Source organism: Micropterus salmoides, unplaced genomic scaffold (genome assembly GCF_014851395.1).
Source record: "Micropterus salmoides isolate LMB-PRFRI ecotype aquatic unplaced genomic scaffold, ASM1485139v1 Ms_hic_scaffold_14, whole genome shotgun sequence".
NCBI classification, from domain to species: Eukaryota; Metazoa; Chordata; class Actinopteri; order Centrarchiformes; family Centrarchidae; genus Micropterus; species Micropterus salmoides.
In genome coordinates this window covers 6,572,852-6,589,217 of record NW_024040485.1, presented here as the reverse complement: position 1 = coordinate 6,589,217, position 16,366 = coordinate 6,572,852, and the positions used below count along the sequence as shown (strand labels likewise).

Below are 16,366 nucleotides of genomic sequence, written 5' to 3'. Positions count from 1 at the left end.
TCCGGACGGCTGCTGCAACTATTTGCATAACCAAAGAATTTCTATGCAAACTGTCAGGAACCGTCTCAGGTAAGCTCATCTGCATGCTCGTCGTCCTCATCGGGGTCTTGACCTGACTGCAACTTTGCAAAGCCATTGAAGAGGAGTGGACCAACATTCCACAATCAACAACCTGATCAACTCTATGCAAAGGAGAAGCTGGATGTGGAGGTCTGGGGCTGGTGTGGTTACACGTGGTCTGTGGTTGTGAGGCCGGTTGGATGTACTGCCAAGTTCTCTGAAACGCCTTTGGTAGAGAAATAGACATTCAATTCACAGGCAACAGCTCTGGTGGACATTCCTGCTGTCAGCATGCCAAGTGCTCGCTCCCTCAAAACTTGCGACATTTGTAGCATTGTGCTGTGTGATGGAACTGCACATTTTCGAGTGGCCAGCCTAAGGCACACCTGTGCAATGGCTATGCTGTCTGATCAGCATCTTGATGTGCCAAACCTGTGAGGTGGATGGATTGTCTCAGCAAAGGAGAAGTGCTCCCTAACACAGAATTTGACAGCTTTGTGAACAATATTTGAGAGAAAAAGGCCTTTTGTGTACATGGCGCTATGGCACAACCATGGCACTGGTTCCAACTGAAGATGTAATTCTTCAGTTTAATTTTTATTAAAAGCTCAATATTTTTTTAAACTGCCACAGGGCCTGGAAGGTTTGCTATCATCAACATCCCTCCACCAATTGAAGCTCAACAGAAGAAGGGTGATGTAAAAGGACAGCGACCCAAAACACAGAAGTAAATCAACAACAGAACGGCTTCAGCAGAAGAAATTACGCTTTCTGGAGTGCTCCAGTCAGACAATGACCTCAAACCAGTTGAGATGCTGTGGCATGACCTCAAGAGAGGGATTCACACCAGACATCCCAAGAGTATTGCTGAACTGAAACAGTTCTGTAAAGAAGAATGGTCCAAAATTCCTCCTGACCATTGTTCAGGTCTGATCTGCAACTACAGGAAACATTTGGTTGGTGCCAAAGAATTGTCAACCAGTTATTAAATCCAAGGACTCACATAGTTTTTCCACCCTGCACTGTAAGTGTGTGTTCAATAAAAACATGATAATATATCATTGTTTATGTGGTATCAGTTTAAGCAGACTGTGTTTGTCTATTGTTATGACTTGGAGGAAGATCAGATCACATTTATGCAGAAATCCAGGTAATTCCAAGGGGTTCACATACTTTTCCTGCGACTGTACATAAATGTATACGTGTGTGTGTGTGTGTGTGTGTGTGTGTGTGTGTGTGTGTGAGAGAGAGACAAAGGAGGGGGATGGATCCGACTACATGGGTGGTGCCAGACCCGGTTGTGCTAGAGGCCAGCTGATTTTGGAATCAAGATGGCCGGTCAAACCATGTCATTTCAAGATCAAGATGGCGGAAATTCACAAAATGGGGACGCACTCTGATGCTAGCCTACTCTTGTCACGGTTTGGTGTGGGTGAGGCAGGGTTGAGCTGGTTGGAGAACCCAAATGCAGGACACGAGGCAAAGGAGGTACAGTTCAAGGGGTTTTGATAAACAAACAAAGGCGAGCACACTTACAAACTGAGTGGCTGATGACAGAGTCCAAACAAAGTAATCCAAACGAGAAAACCAGAATCCAATATAAGCAGGGAAACACAACGAGTAGGCTGGTAACACTGGGTGACAATAAACAATGACCCGACAAAGACAAGACAGAAACACCAGGTATATATACACAGGGACTACAGGGCGGGAGCAACACAGGTGACAGACATGAGGCTAACGAGGCACAGGTAGGGAGAGAGAGAGAGAGAGAGCAGGGGAACAGAGGCAGACATGCAGAGGGATCACTGGGGTAACAGATATGACAAGGGTTACCGAACACTAGACGAAAGACAAGACAGACCCCCAAAACCCAACAGACCAAAATAACACTAACTAAACACAAAAGTGCAAAACACCGCATGGCAGACAGGCAGAGTGTGACAACTGTGGGTCACAGGTCTGGTTAGCTTCAGAGATCACGTGGTGTGTGCATGTGGGGTTAGTAAGCAGAAGGAGGAGAGAAAGGCACAGATTTACAGTGCAGTTAAAGCACAGGTTTAGAAAGGAGGTGCGAGATGCTAAACGAGAGGCTAAAGGACCAGTTCTCTGCAAACGACGCCACTTCTGTCTGGAGGGGTTTCAGACAGATCACATAGTACAAACCCAAAGCCCCCACTCCATCAATGACTCTTGCCTGGCAAATGATCTGAACCAGTTCTACAGCCGCTTTGAGAGTCATTTGGACACCATCCCCCATGACTCCTCCGTTCAGCTTCAGCCCCAGTCCACCATCCCCTCCTCCCACTCCTCAGAGTTTGCCAACTTAAATCCATCACTGACCCCCTCCTGTACCCCCTGCAGTTTGCATACAAAGCCATCAGGTCTGTAGATAATGCAGTAAACAGGCCATTCACTTCATCCTCCAGCACCCAGGCTTCCCAGGAACCTACGCCAGGATTTCAGCCTGCTTTCAACACCATCATCCCAGCCCTCCTGCGGGACAAGCTATCTCAGCTGAATGTGCCTGACTCCACCTGCAGGTGGATCACAGACTTCCTGACGGACAGGAAGCAGCACGTGAAGCTGGGAAAACATGTCTCTGATTCCAGGACCATTAGAACCGGTTCCCCTCAAGGCTGCGTTCTTTCCCTTCTGCTCTTCTCCCTGTACACCAACAGCTGCACCACCAGTCACCAGTCTGTTAAGCTCCTGAAGTTTGCGGATGACACCACCCTCGTTGAGCTCATCTCTGGTGGGGATGAGTCCGCCTACGGGTGGGAGATTGACCATCTGGTGCCGCCAGAACAGTCAGCAGTCAGTCATTGCATATCATGCACAAACCTGGCACATTGCGCATATTTGTTGTTAATTGTTAATCTTTGTTGCTCTATATTTTTACATTGTGTCAATTTATATATTTAAGTTCACAATATTCTCTTCCGTTGCAATACGTCTGCCCAACACAAACCGGAGAAATGCACATGTAAATATCTGCCAAATTGTTCCTTCTCTGCAAATAGTTCTTTGATAGTATTTTTTGTTCCTGAAGAAACCAGATTGTGCTTTTAAACTTATCTTTATGGTCAGAACATGACAAACACTCGATGCCAAACAGCAGCCTGGTATCAAACAGTGGATTACTTCACTAAGCTGAGGTAAAACATTCAAAACAAAGAAAAATAAAGTAAAATCGTTTTTCAGTCCCTTTTTCTCAACACAATAAATGTCCTAATAGAAAAGAAAGTGCTAATTCGTTTGTGATTCAAATGATCAAATCAAATATTTATTGAACATTTGTTATTGAGGAAGATTGTATCATGATTATTACCATTGTTTTATTGCCCAGCCCTAGTTCATGTTCACAAACAGACACGATCAGTTCACCAAAAACCTGAGCATGATCAATAATTGGCACTGTTTAAGCATGTTTATGCACAACACTGAATGGATTCTGTAGGCTCCGGTCTGTGCTGTCCGATACATATTTCCGCCCAAGTAGTTGCTGTTTTTGTGGTTATCAAGGCATTTGCATCCATGTGGTCATGGTGTCCCTGGCCACCTCCAGAGGTCGTTTTGCTGATTGGATCCCAATGTTTCCTCAATGCATGTCGGGTGCATTTACACCTGTACTTTCATGTGGTCAAGTGCTACCCGATCACAATCTGATCACCCAAAATACATTTTAATGCCAGGTGTAAACAGCCTCTATATTCCCTGATTCGGAATATACAAAGTCTTTCACATGTGATGAAAATAAAACTGCCAAATGTGGCACTGCGTCGTTCATTAAGAGATCAAACGCGCATCTCTTTTTTTTAGATTTAAGGTCTTAAATTTATTTTTTTTGAGGTCTTAAAACATCTTAAAAAGCATTAAATTTGACTTTTAAAATGGTGCAAGAACCCTGATATACATGAAGCCATGTAACAACTGACTTTCAACTTCTTTGGACCTCTTTATAGCTCTGTTTCTAAGCCATACGTCATCTCTCGGCTTGCTTTCCTGGATCTGGGGAAATTCGCAGAAAGCCAAATGTCTCTTATCATCTTCTGACCTTTCAGATTTTGGGTAGATTATCACTTTTATTTCACTATGATTGTTGCATTCTTGGCCGGGCTACACTGCTCCCCCTTTCTGTGGCCTTGGCATGCTTACTGCTGATCATAATATCGATCAGGATCAAGATGCTGATATAGGAGCACACACACACACACACACACACAGACACACACACACACACACACACACACACACACACAAATGCTTGCTGGATTGTTGTATATTTTTGTATGATTTGTTTATTGACTTCTTTCATTTTTGCTTACAATAGTTAATAGTGATTTATTTAAAGTTATTGATCATCTATGCTTGAGTTGAATAAATCCTATTATAATTTTAAGAAGTCGTTGCCTGTGATTTATCTATAATGTTGTAGTAAGAGTTGGTTGCCACGGCCTGTGTACGGATTCACCCTTCTGTGTTTGCCATCTATAGGTGGACAAACCCATTTTAGACTGATCATACTTGGTGCTCATATTTGGTTATTGGTCCCTGATCCCAGGGTGGTGCCCCGTATTTATTCATTATAATTAATAATTTTCTTAATTTGTTTCAGGTGAGATGTCCTCCCAAGTCAGACTGAGGCTGCTGCCGAGCGCCAGGTTGTTTGTTTGACGAGCCCGTTCAGGTAAAGGTGGCCGGGCTGAGGTCGAGACAGGTGGTCTCCATGAAAGCCAGATCAATTGACAAGAAAGGAGTGGTGTTCAGCTCCTCAGCAACCTACAGGGCTGATGGGAGCGGGGAGATCGACCTGAAGAGAGACCCCTCGCTCAGTGGCAACTACGTCGGGGTTGAACCCATGGGTCTGCTGTGGTCGATGAGGCCTGACACCTTGCACAGAAAGTTTCAAAAAACAAATGCACTAAACCCCCAAGTGGTGAAGTTCTCTGTGCACGAGGAGGAAGGGGAGGAAAGGATGCTGGCAGCGGCGACCAACGAGAGGCTTCTGATTGGAGACGGGGTCAGCCGGCTCCCTGTCAAAGAGGGGAATATCCGCGGAGTCCTGTTTACTCCCCCAGGTAGGAGATTCATCATATTTTAATTACAACCTAATAGTGTTTTTATTATGAATATATAACAACTGTTAATTTACTTAGCAATAGCTACAAGCAGCCATTTTGACTTGTCATAGCATGAAAAGCACAAGTGTTACTAATAACATTAACAATGGCTCCAATACCTTTTTAGATGTCCCAGTAGGCCCAGACAGTGAGCCAGCATGCACAATACCAGGACCCTGAAACCAGTTATGATAAATGTAATGCAGCCATCATTAGTTATTTATATCCATATCCATAGATTAATCAGTTATGAAAATAAATAATGATTGCAGCCCTATAACTTGCTTATGTAATGATGCTTAGAAATTTTACAAAAGTTCAGTGACTCTGCATCAAAAGGATGCACAGTATGTAAGATGTAGGATTTTATATAATATATTGTTATGTTCAATTTTATTATATAGTGCCAAATCACAACAACAGTTATCTCAGAGCGCTTTTCATAAAAGAGCAGGTCTAGACCATACTCTGTGATGTTATTTACAGAAGCCCAACAATTCCTACTAAGAGCAAGCACTAGGGGACAGAGGCAAGGAAAAACTTCCTTTTAAGAGGCAGAAACCTTGAGCAGAACCATGGCTCAGGGTGGGCGGCCATCTGCCTCGATCGGTTGGGGGTGAAGGAAAGAGAGAGAAAGAGGGAGAGGGAGAGAGGGCAAGAGAGGAACAGAGAGAAAGAGAGAGAGGCATGGAAGGAGAGAGAAGGGAGGAAGGCAGCCTACACAGTATACACACAGAGGTACAGACAGTAAAGGTGATGTTGCTATGGACTAAATGAATAATGGTACAGATATTTACAGCAGTGTTGATGATGATAATAATAATAATAATAATATAATAATAATAATAATTGTAGTAGAGAGTGTCGAGCAGGAACACGGGACAGCAGGTGACTCGCAACCACAGATCCAGACTCCACAGCTCCAGAGCCAGAAACCCCTGCGGGAAGTGATAGGAGGAGAGAGGAGAGGGACGAGAAAGCACAAGACTACAGGAAAGGGGAGAAGTCGAGTTAGTAACATGCATTAATGGGATGAGGTTGCACACAGATGGAGAGAAAGTAGAGGAGAGAGGAGCTCGGTGCATCATGGGAAGTCCCCCGGCAGTCTAGGCCTATAGCAGCATAACTAAGGGATGGTTCAGGACTCACCTGAGCCAGTCCTAACTATAAGCTTTGTCAAAGACGAAAGTCTTAAGCCTAGTCTTAAATGTGGAGATGGTGTCTGCCTCCTGAACCCAAACCGGAACCTGGTTCCACAGGAGAGGAGCTTGATAGCTGAACGCTCTGGCTCCCATTCTACTTTTGGAAACTCTAGGAACCACAAGTAACCCTGGATTCTGGGAGCGCAGTGCTCTGGTGCGATAGTAAGGTACTACGAGCTCTTTAAGATAAGATGGTGCCTGACCATTAAGAGCTTTGTAGGTAGAAGAATGATTTTAAATTCTATTCTGGATTTTACTGGAAGCCAATGCAGAGAAGCTAAGACAGGTGAAATATGATCTCTTTTCCTGGTTCCTGTCAGAACACATGCTGCAACATTCTGAATCAGCTGAAGAGTTTTAATGGACTTTTTCGAGCAGCCTGATAATAAGGAATTGCAGTAATCCAGCCAAGAAGTAACAAATGCATGGACTAGTTTTTCTTCATCATTTTTAGACAGGATATTCCTGATTTTCGCAATATTACGTAGGTGAAAAAGGCGGTCCTTGAAATTTGCTTAATGTGAGACTTAAACGACATGTCCTGATCAAAGATAACTCCAAGATTCCCCACAGTGGTGCTGGAGGCCAAGGTGATGCCATCAAGGGAATCTATATCTTTAGATAATGCTTAATGAGGTGCTTGGGCCCCAGAACAAAAAACTTCAGTTTTATCTGAGTTTAACATTAGAAAATTACAGGTCATTCAGGTTTTAACATCCTGAAGGCACATTTGAAGTTTAGCTAACTGATTAGTTTCATCTGGCTTGATCGATAGATATAACTGAGTATCATCTGCGTAACAATGAAAGTTTATGTACTATTTCCTGATTATATATACTTCCTTTAGGCAATATTAAGTGAACAGGATTGGTCCGAGGACAGATCCTTGTGGAACTCCATGACTAACGTGCATGGAGGACTCATCAATAACATGTACAAACTCAAATCAATCTGATAAATAGGACTTAAACCAGATTAGAGCGGTTCCTTTAATGCCAATGAAATGATCCAGTCTCTGTAATAGGTTCTGATGGTCAATGGTATCAAATGTACAAGTACAGAGACAAGTACTTTGTCTAATGCAATTAGGAGGTCATTGGTAATTTTCACCAGTGCTGTCTCTGTGCTATGATGAGCTCTAAATCCTGACTGAAAATCTTCAAATAAACTATTGCTCTGTAGAAAGTCACACAGCTGTTTAGCAACTGCTTTCTCCAGGATCTTAAAGACAAATGGAATGTTAGATGTACGTCTATAGTTGGCTAAAATATCTGGATCAAGGTTGGGCTTTTCAGAAGAGGTTTAATTACAGCTACTTTAAAGTACTGTGGTACATAGCCTGTTGATAAAGATAGATTGATCATATATAGTATAGAAGTGCTGACTAGGGGTAAAACTTCTTTAAGCAGCCTAGTTGAGATGGGGTCTAAGAGGCAGGTTGCTGGTTTAGATGAAAAAATTATTGAAGTTAAGTCAGTGCCAGTCGAGGGCAGGTGTTGGTGAATTTTGTAATAGTATAGAAGCATGAAGTCGTAACTACTGAGAGCTATGGGAATACTTGGCTCAATAGAGCTGTGACTCTCTGTCAGCCTGGCTACAGTGGTGAAAAGAAACCTGGGGTTGTTCCTATTTTCCTCTATTAATGACGAGTAGTACGCTGCTCTGGCATTACGGAGGGCCTTCCTATAAGTTTTAAGACTATCTTGCCAAATTAATTAATTAATTTGCGAGTTTCAGTGTTATACCATGGAGCTAACCATCTTTGTTTTAGTATTTTCTTTTTAGACGGGCTACAGAGTTGAGTGTCATTCGCAGTGAGCCTGCAGCACTATCAACAAGATGATCGATTTGGGAGGGACTGAAATTAGCATAGGAGTCCTCCATTACTTTGTGATCTGATAATGAATTTAGAGCTGATGGAATCGCATCCTTAAAAAAATGAAAAAGATAAATATAAAAGATGTACCTGTGTATGTTTCAGGAGAAGGTCAGTTTCCCGCTGTGTTGGATCTGAGCAGCTTTAAGTCTGAGAAAAGAGCCTCTCTGCTGGCAAACAAAGGGTTTATGGTTCTGAATGTAGCAGTGTTCTCTGATAAGCCTGACAACATGAAAGAGCTCCATCTGGACCACTTTAAAGAAGCAGTGGATTTCTTACTACAACATTCTAAGGTGAGTTTTTTGAGTAACTTTTAAGCCCAGTAGCATAAAGTCACAACCTCTTGACTCTCCTATTCCTCCTATTAATTACTTCCATTTTCCAAAACTGAAAACAGGCTAAGCCTGGCCTATTCTGCAAAATAAATTGATTTAACAGTTTCATAGTGCATACTACTATGAAACGCAGTATGTAGTATACTGCGTCATGGTGGTATGTAGTAGGCATTTACGAATGTTTATGAATTGTCTGTCTGCTATATGAGCAAAGCTGCTGGGTCTGATAACATCCCCGTGTACTAAACACATGAGTCAGTAATGACATCTGTTACAACCCAGCTCGTTAGGGTAGGGCAGTAACAAGATATTTGGGATAAATTAAGGTGGTAAGGACAACTGAATTCAGGTTTGAGTCAATTGTTTAATTAATTGAGTTGTCTCCGATTCTGTAGTTCACAAGGTTTCTAACTGACAGGAGTCACTCAAGCAGGCAACTGACAGAAAAAGGTAAATTCAACACTCAAGAAATTCACAGGGGTGCACAACCAACAACAAGGCGAACTGATCACTGGCTCACAGTCGCCTCGAACAGCAGGAACACAAACTATTAGTAGGCCAGCTGGTGTTGATTGGTGAGTCCTGGTTGGCAGGTTCGGTTGGATCTTCGGCCACACCAATCAGACGCCAGCAAACAGCAACCAGGAAGTGGGTGGTTCCAGGTCCAGGGGAACCAATCCTCAACAGGTGCTTGCAGCGGGGATTTGCATACAGTTCAGAGAACTCCAAAACACAACTACTCTAAGGCAGCCAGCGGCGGCCGTAACACTCCCCCCCTTAAATTACAAGCCCCCGTGGCTTGGCAATAAAGCTACTAAACACTTAGCTAATCTCTACAGTCTCGACAAAGCATCAGCTAGCACATTTTCAGACCCCTTCTTATGTCGGATGTCGAGGTTGAAGTCCTGAACCACCAGTGCCCATCGCATGAGTCGCTGGTTGTGGTTAAACATGCGAGACAGAAAAACAAGGGGATTATGATCAGTGAACACAACAACAGGCAAAGGAGTAGACCCAACATAGACCTCAAAGTGCTGTAGTGCTAACAACAGAGGGCTTCCTTTTCAATGGTGGAATAATTTATCTGGTGTCGGTTGAACTTGCGGGAAAAGTAAGCAACAGGATGGTCAATACCATCCTCCCCGTCCTGTAACGGGACAGCACCAGCGCCCACTGCACTGGCGTCTACCTCAAGCTTGAAGGGAGCGGTAAAGTCAGGGGCAGCGAGCACAGGAGTGTGACATAACAAGGTCTTTACACTATCAAATGCTACCTGGCATTCTGGGGTCCATACGTAATCCACCTTGGTGCTGAGTAAACTTGTGAGTGGGGAGGCGATACTGGAGAAGTTGCAGCAGTACCTCCTGTAGTATCCAGCCATCCCCAGAAACTGGCGCAGGGCTTTCCGGGTCGTGGGAACAGGGCAGTCCCTGATGGCAACAACCTTGGCCTCAACAGGGCGCACTTGTCCCTGCCCAACCTGCTGTCCAAGATAGGTGACGGTGGCTTTTCCAAAGTCGCATTTGGCCAAATTTAGAGTCAGGTTAGCGCAGCCCAGGTGGTCAAAAACCTGCTCTAATACGCACATGTGCTTCTCCCAGGTGTCTGCATAAACGATTAAGTCATCAAGGTACGCATTGCAGTTTGGCAAACCAGATAATACAATGTTAACTAACCTCTTGAATGTTGCAGGCGTGTTACACATTCCAAACGCCATCACATTGTATTGACAGAAATGATCGGGAGTGACGAATGCGGAGATTTCTCTGGCACGGTCCATTAAAGGTACCTGCCAATAACCTTTCAGCAAGTCTAACTTGCTAACGAATTTTGCGGTGCCCAGGTTATCAATACAATCCTCCATGCGTGGGAGAGGGTATGAGTCTTTGACAGTAACCGCATTTACTTTGCGGAAATCTGTGATGAACCGAGGGGAGCCATCGGATTTAGCTTCTAGTAAGCACGGAGAACTCCACGGACTGGAACTAGTGGAAGCTAGCCCATTTTGCAAGAGGTACTCTACCTCCTGTTTCATCAAGTGATGTTTAGTTTGATTGGCACGGTAAGCATGTTGTTTTCATCTTTTACCTCTATGTCATGTTGTAAAACAGACGTGCAGGTTGGAATATCACCAAATAGACAATGGTACCGGCTGATGAGGCCTTCAAGATCATGTTGCTGTTCAGTAGTTAAATGCTGCAAATGAAATGGCAGGTGTGCAAGCATTTCTGAATTTGGGAGGCGGACAGGCGGATGTAAAGAGACGCGCATTTGTGGATCATCTCCGTGGAGAGTGCCCACAGGCTCTGTCACAATGATGGCAGCGGCTTTGGCTTCTGATGGGTTTGCTGCCGAGGGCCCATCAGGGCTAACCTTGTCCTCGCAGGACTGGTAGCCTTTTAACAGGTTTATGTGACAGACTCTAGTTTTGCGCCTTCTGTCCGGGGTACAGAGTACATAATCAGTGTCACTAAGACGCTCCTTAATGACATACGGACCGGAGAATTTAGCTGTGAAGACTGAGCTGGTGGTGGGCAGTAGCACCAAAACTTTATCTCCCACCTCAAACCTGCGGGATGTGGCAGCACGATCATAATAGCGCTTCATAGCTGATTGAGAATCACGGAGGGTGGCTCTAGCGAGGGCGTTGACTCGTTGCAGACGCTCCTGGAACTGGGTAACGTAGTCTAACGCATGCTTTTTGGGCAAAGACTCACATGACAGGAACTGGTCATGCAGTGACTTAAGCGGCCCACGGGGTGTGTGGCCAAAAACAAGCTGTGCAGGACTAAAGCCTAAATAGACTCCTGCACAGCATCACGAGCCGCAAATAGGACAAAGGGGACTCCCTCATCCCTCTGTTTCTCTGTCTCCACACAGTATTTTCTGAGCATCGACTTTAGCGTCTGATGCCAGCGTTCTAAAGCTCCTTGCGACTGGGGGTGATACGCCGAGGACACAATGTGATGCACACTCAAACTCTTGAGTACCTGTCTGAAGAGACCAGACTTAAAATTAGAGCCCTGGTCGGTCTGGATCACCCGCGGCAATCCAAAAGTAGAGAAGAACTTCAGTAAAACTTTTACTATGGCAGTAGCGGTTATCGACCGGAGCGGAATAGCCTCTGGGTAACGAGTGGCGGCACACATAATAGTCAATAAATACTGATTACCACTTTTAGTTCGAGGTAGAGGGCCAACACAGTCAATAATCACCCCGCTCAAAGGGCTCTGCTATCACAGGAATGGGATTTAAAGGCGCGGGGGGGACAGTCTGATTAGGTTTCCCGACAACCTGACACACATGGCACGCACGGCAATGTTTAGAAACATCAGACTTTAGACCTGGCCAATAGAAATGATGGAGGATGGCTTGGTATGTTTTGGTTATGCCCAAATGTCCTGCCCACTTACTCTCATGAGCCACTGACAACACCTGTTGGCGGCACCCGTCAGGAACAACTATCTGGTAAACAGAGTCACACTCAGAATCACCAGTTACGAAGGAAGACCATTTACGTAACAGCATCTCACCATCCATAACATATGCTACTTTCTCACCCCTTTGTCATTACTCACCACCTTGGAAAAGCACCCTTTTAGGGTCGGGTCTGCTTTCTGCATCTGGCTCAAGCGCGCTCGGTTGACTGGAAATGCCGCTTCTCCAGCGGACGGCAGTTCCGGGCCAGCCGGGGGCCTTTGATTAGCAGACTCATCCTGGGTTGGTAATACGGAGCTCTCAACCTCTTTCTCGCTTTCTGTGTCACCTGAAAAAAGTGACAGGAACAAACTGTCACGCAATGATGCTTCATAGTCATTGGGGCTAATGTCATGGGAGCGTGCGCGAGTTACAGCGCATGCAGGAAACACATTCGGGGGGTCTGATCTGAGGTCTGGATCCCATCACACTGAGGGTGATCCAGAACTTCTAATGTGGGAGTTACCTTACCTCCCGCAATATCGTTCCCCATCAGGAGCATGATACCGGGGATTGGCAGTTCAGTACAAACCGCTACTGGGAAGAAACCAGTAGCCAGGGAGGACTGAATATGGACGCGGTGCACTGGCCGTGGCACGTAACCCATCTCAACTCCCCTAAGGACAGAACTGTAGTGACAGGCAGAGCTATCAGAGAAAGGCAAAACTGAAGAAAGGATTACAGATTGCGAACATGCAGTTTCTCTCAAAGCACATATTAGGCGTTTATCAGCTGACTCCCCAGTCAGTGACACAAAGGCATCAAACATGAATGGCTTAAAACAGTAATCAATTTTCTGATCAGACAAGTAAGTGTTCACACCACAATCTGCTTTAATCAGTCCTACCCCTTTTGGTTGAACAGAGCATGAGGACTGCTCTCTGCGTTTTAGTGTCAAGCAATTTGCAATGACATGGCCAACTTGGTGATAGTAATAGCATTCCCGTTCCTCTTTAAGCCCACGTGGTTTTGATGGTCTAGGAGGAGAAGGGGGATGCGAAACAGCAGAGACTGGAGGAAAAACAGACTTATGCGTTAACACATACTCATCTGCCAGTACAGCAGCAGCAGAAAGTATGCTCACTTTCTGTTCATTCAAGTACACAACAATACGCTCAGATAAACAGTTCTTGAAATCCTCTAGCAGGATCAGTTCTCTCAAGGCATTGACATCATTTACCTTACATGTTGTGCACCATTTATCAAATAGAGTTCCCTTCTCACGGGCAAACTCAACATAGGTCTGAGTAGAGGTTTTCTTGTGACGGTACGCTTCAGGCACAAGTTCATAGGCATGTAAGATAGCTGTCTTAACGATTTCGTAATCTAAGCTATCTTTAACGGGGAGTGCGGCCATGGCATCCTGCGCTTTACCATGCATTTTACACTGAAGCAGAAGTGTCCATACTTCACGTGGCCATTGTAAGGCAGCCGCAATCCTTTCAAATACATTGAAATAGGAGTCAACTTCATTATCCCGAAATACAGGTACCAGAGCCAAATGCTTTCTGATATCAAACACTACATTGGGGGAGCTGGTGGAAGGTGGTGACATACTTGAGCCTCTAGGAGCACTCCGTCCTGTATCAGAAGTCTCAAGCTCGAGCTGTCTCAGTCTCACTGCCCTCTCAGTCTCAGCCTGCAGTTCAATCTTCCTCATTTCCAACTGGAGCTGGAGCTGGGCTTGCGCCTCCTGCTCATGAGCTTCCAGCTGCAGCCGAGCCAGGCGGACCTTTAACCTGGCCTCCATATGCCAGTACTACTCGGTGGGGAAGGGTCGTACTTAGGCAGAGTAAACGGGGTCTTTGCTCGCTCCCCTGCCTTGTAGACTTTCCCAGAGCCTGAGGGCGTCTCAGTACTCGGGCCACCCCCTGCTTCTGCTGAGGAACTGGGGAGACACAGACTCCAACTGCTCTGTTACACTAATCACACTTTATTCCTCCAATCCACCAATCACCCGTTCCCTAATTTCTTTTTTAAGCATGGACCTGATAACGGGGATGTTGAAGTGAGTCGCTATCTCCACCAAATCATCCTTTCTACATCTGTGTATTTGTTCAAGGGTAGGATGTGTTACAAATTTTTCTAAACTAAATTTTTCTGCCATCGTACTCAGTAACCAGCAGGACTCCCCGAGGCAGACAGCCGTACTCACTAATGAGCTCACTTACCTACTAGTCAAAAGGGAGCTCAACAAACTCTCAATCAATTATCACAAAGTTTCTAACTGACAAGAGTCACTTAAGCAGGCAACCGACAGAAACAGGTAAATTCAACACTCAAGACATTCACAGGGTACACAACCAACAACAAGGCGAACTGATCACTGGCTCACAGTCGCCTCGAACTGCAGGAACACAAACTATTAGTAGGCCAGCTGGTGGTGAGTCCTGGTTGGCAGGTTCGGTTGGATCTTCAGCCACACCAATCAGACGCCAGCAAACAGCAACCAGGAAGTGGGTGGTTCCAGGTCCAGGGGAACCAATCCTCAACAGGTGCTTGCAGCGGGGATTTGCATACTGTTCAGACAACTCCAAAACACAACTACTCTAAGGCAGCCAGCGGCGGCCGTAACACATCAGCTAGCTTAATGGATAGGATTCCCACCTGCTTCAAGACAGCCACCATCGTCCCTGTACCTAAAAGTTTGCAGTGTCTAGTCTTAATTACTACCGCCTTGTGGCACTCACCTCCATTCTGATTAAGTGCTTTGAGAAACTGGTTCTCCAGCCCATACAGAACAACAGTTAGCACTGCACCATGTAAAATGGTTTTACTTCTGTCACTTGTTATTAATCCACCCATCTAGGGTATATCATTTTATGTTCATATATAACATTTGCCATTTAGCCCAGTTCCTGAGCTCTGTGTGTTTATACAGACTACCTCTAATTTGCATTTATTTTCTTCCCAGGTGGGCAGTAAAGGAGTTGGAGTAATATCAGGATTCTAAGGGGACAGATATTGCGCTTTCACTTGCTGCTTATGTGCCAGGTGTTGAGGCCACAGTGTGGATCAATGGCTGCAGCGCCAATGTGGCTGTTCCTCTTTACTACAGAAAACGCCAAATCCTCTCACCAGTAGTGTTTGACTTCAGCAAGTTGATTCCTGTTGAGTCAGGGGCCTTCTTTATCAAGTATGGTGTTACAAATCCCCTGGCAGAGGAAAACAAGGGAAGCCTGATCCCAATTGAGCAAGCCAAGGGACGTTTCCTGTTTGTGGCTTCAGAGGACGACCTCAACTGGGACAGTAAAGGTTACATGGAGGAGATGGTGGAGAGACTGAAGCGTCATAGGAAGGACAACTTCGAGAGTGTGTGTTACCCGAGAGCTGGACACCTACTGGAGCCCTATTGCCCCTCTAGTGTTCATGGGTTTGTACTCAAGCCAGTCATATGGGGGGGTGAGCCCAGCTCCCACGCAGCAGCTGAAGTCCACCTGTGGAAGAAGATCCAGGAGTTCTTCAGAACCCACCTGAGCTGTGATGCCACGCAGACTAAAGCCAAGTTATAGATGCAAATAGGTTAACATAAAAGAACAAGTAAGAAAATCATGAAATCAAGGCTGGCAGTTAACCTGATATAATTGTTTACGAAGCTGAATGTTTTGTAATTAAGTGAACAATTTAATAATTTGATTGTTCATGGAATATATCAAGTTGAAATGTTATGACCGATTACAACCTGTTTCAGGCTTACTAGACTGAACAAAATTATAAACGCAACTCTTGTTTTTGCCCCCATTCATCATGAGCTGAACTCAAAGATCTAAGACTTTCTCTGTGTACACAAAAGGCCTATTTCTCTCAAATATTGTTCACAAATCAATAAGTTCTGTATATTTGTTATAGTTATTGCTTTTTCCTAGTGAATGAGTGCTCTAATTTGATTATGATCTGTTAGAGTACCTTCTATCTACTGATTTTCATTTGCCTTTTAGCATCTGTCAGTCAACTGTTGAAGTGAGAAACTTTAAAGGACAATAAACTGTTGAACGGCTCTCATCTCTGGTCCTCATATTATAACTGGTGTGCCAATGCAGAAGCTCTATAGATTATCCAGCTTCCACAAAGGCAAGTTTCTACGTGCACAAAAGGCCTATTTCTCTCAAATCTGTCAAAATCTGTTAGTGTGTGCTTCTCCTTTGCCGAGATGATCCATCCATCTCACATTTGTCATGTCAAGATGCTGATCAGACAGCTAGAGCCTTTGCCGTTTTCAAACTGCTGAAATTAGCCTAGACTTTTCCTGTGCTCATAGCTTAATACATTATATGTTATATAATTATACTATTT

The 16,366-nt window shown here is 44.7% G+C and overlaps 1 pseudogene; it reads left to right on the top strand.

Annotated features, from left to right (window-relative positions):
* The first annotated feature begins 4,678 nt into the window (after positions 1-4,678).
* LOC119901731 lies at positions 4,679-16,075 on the top strand (annotated as a pseudogene).
* Positions 16,076-16,366: the final 291 nt, after the last annotated feature.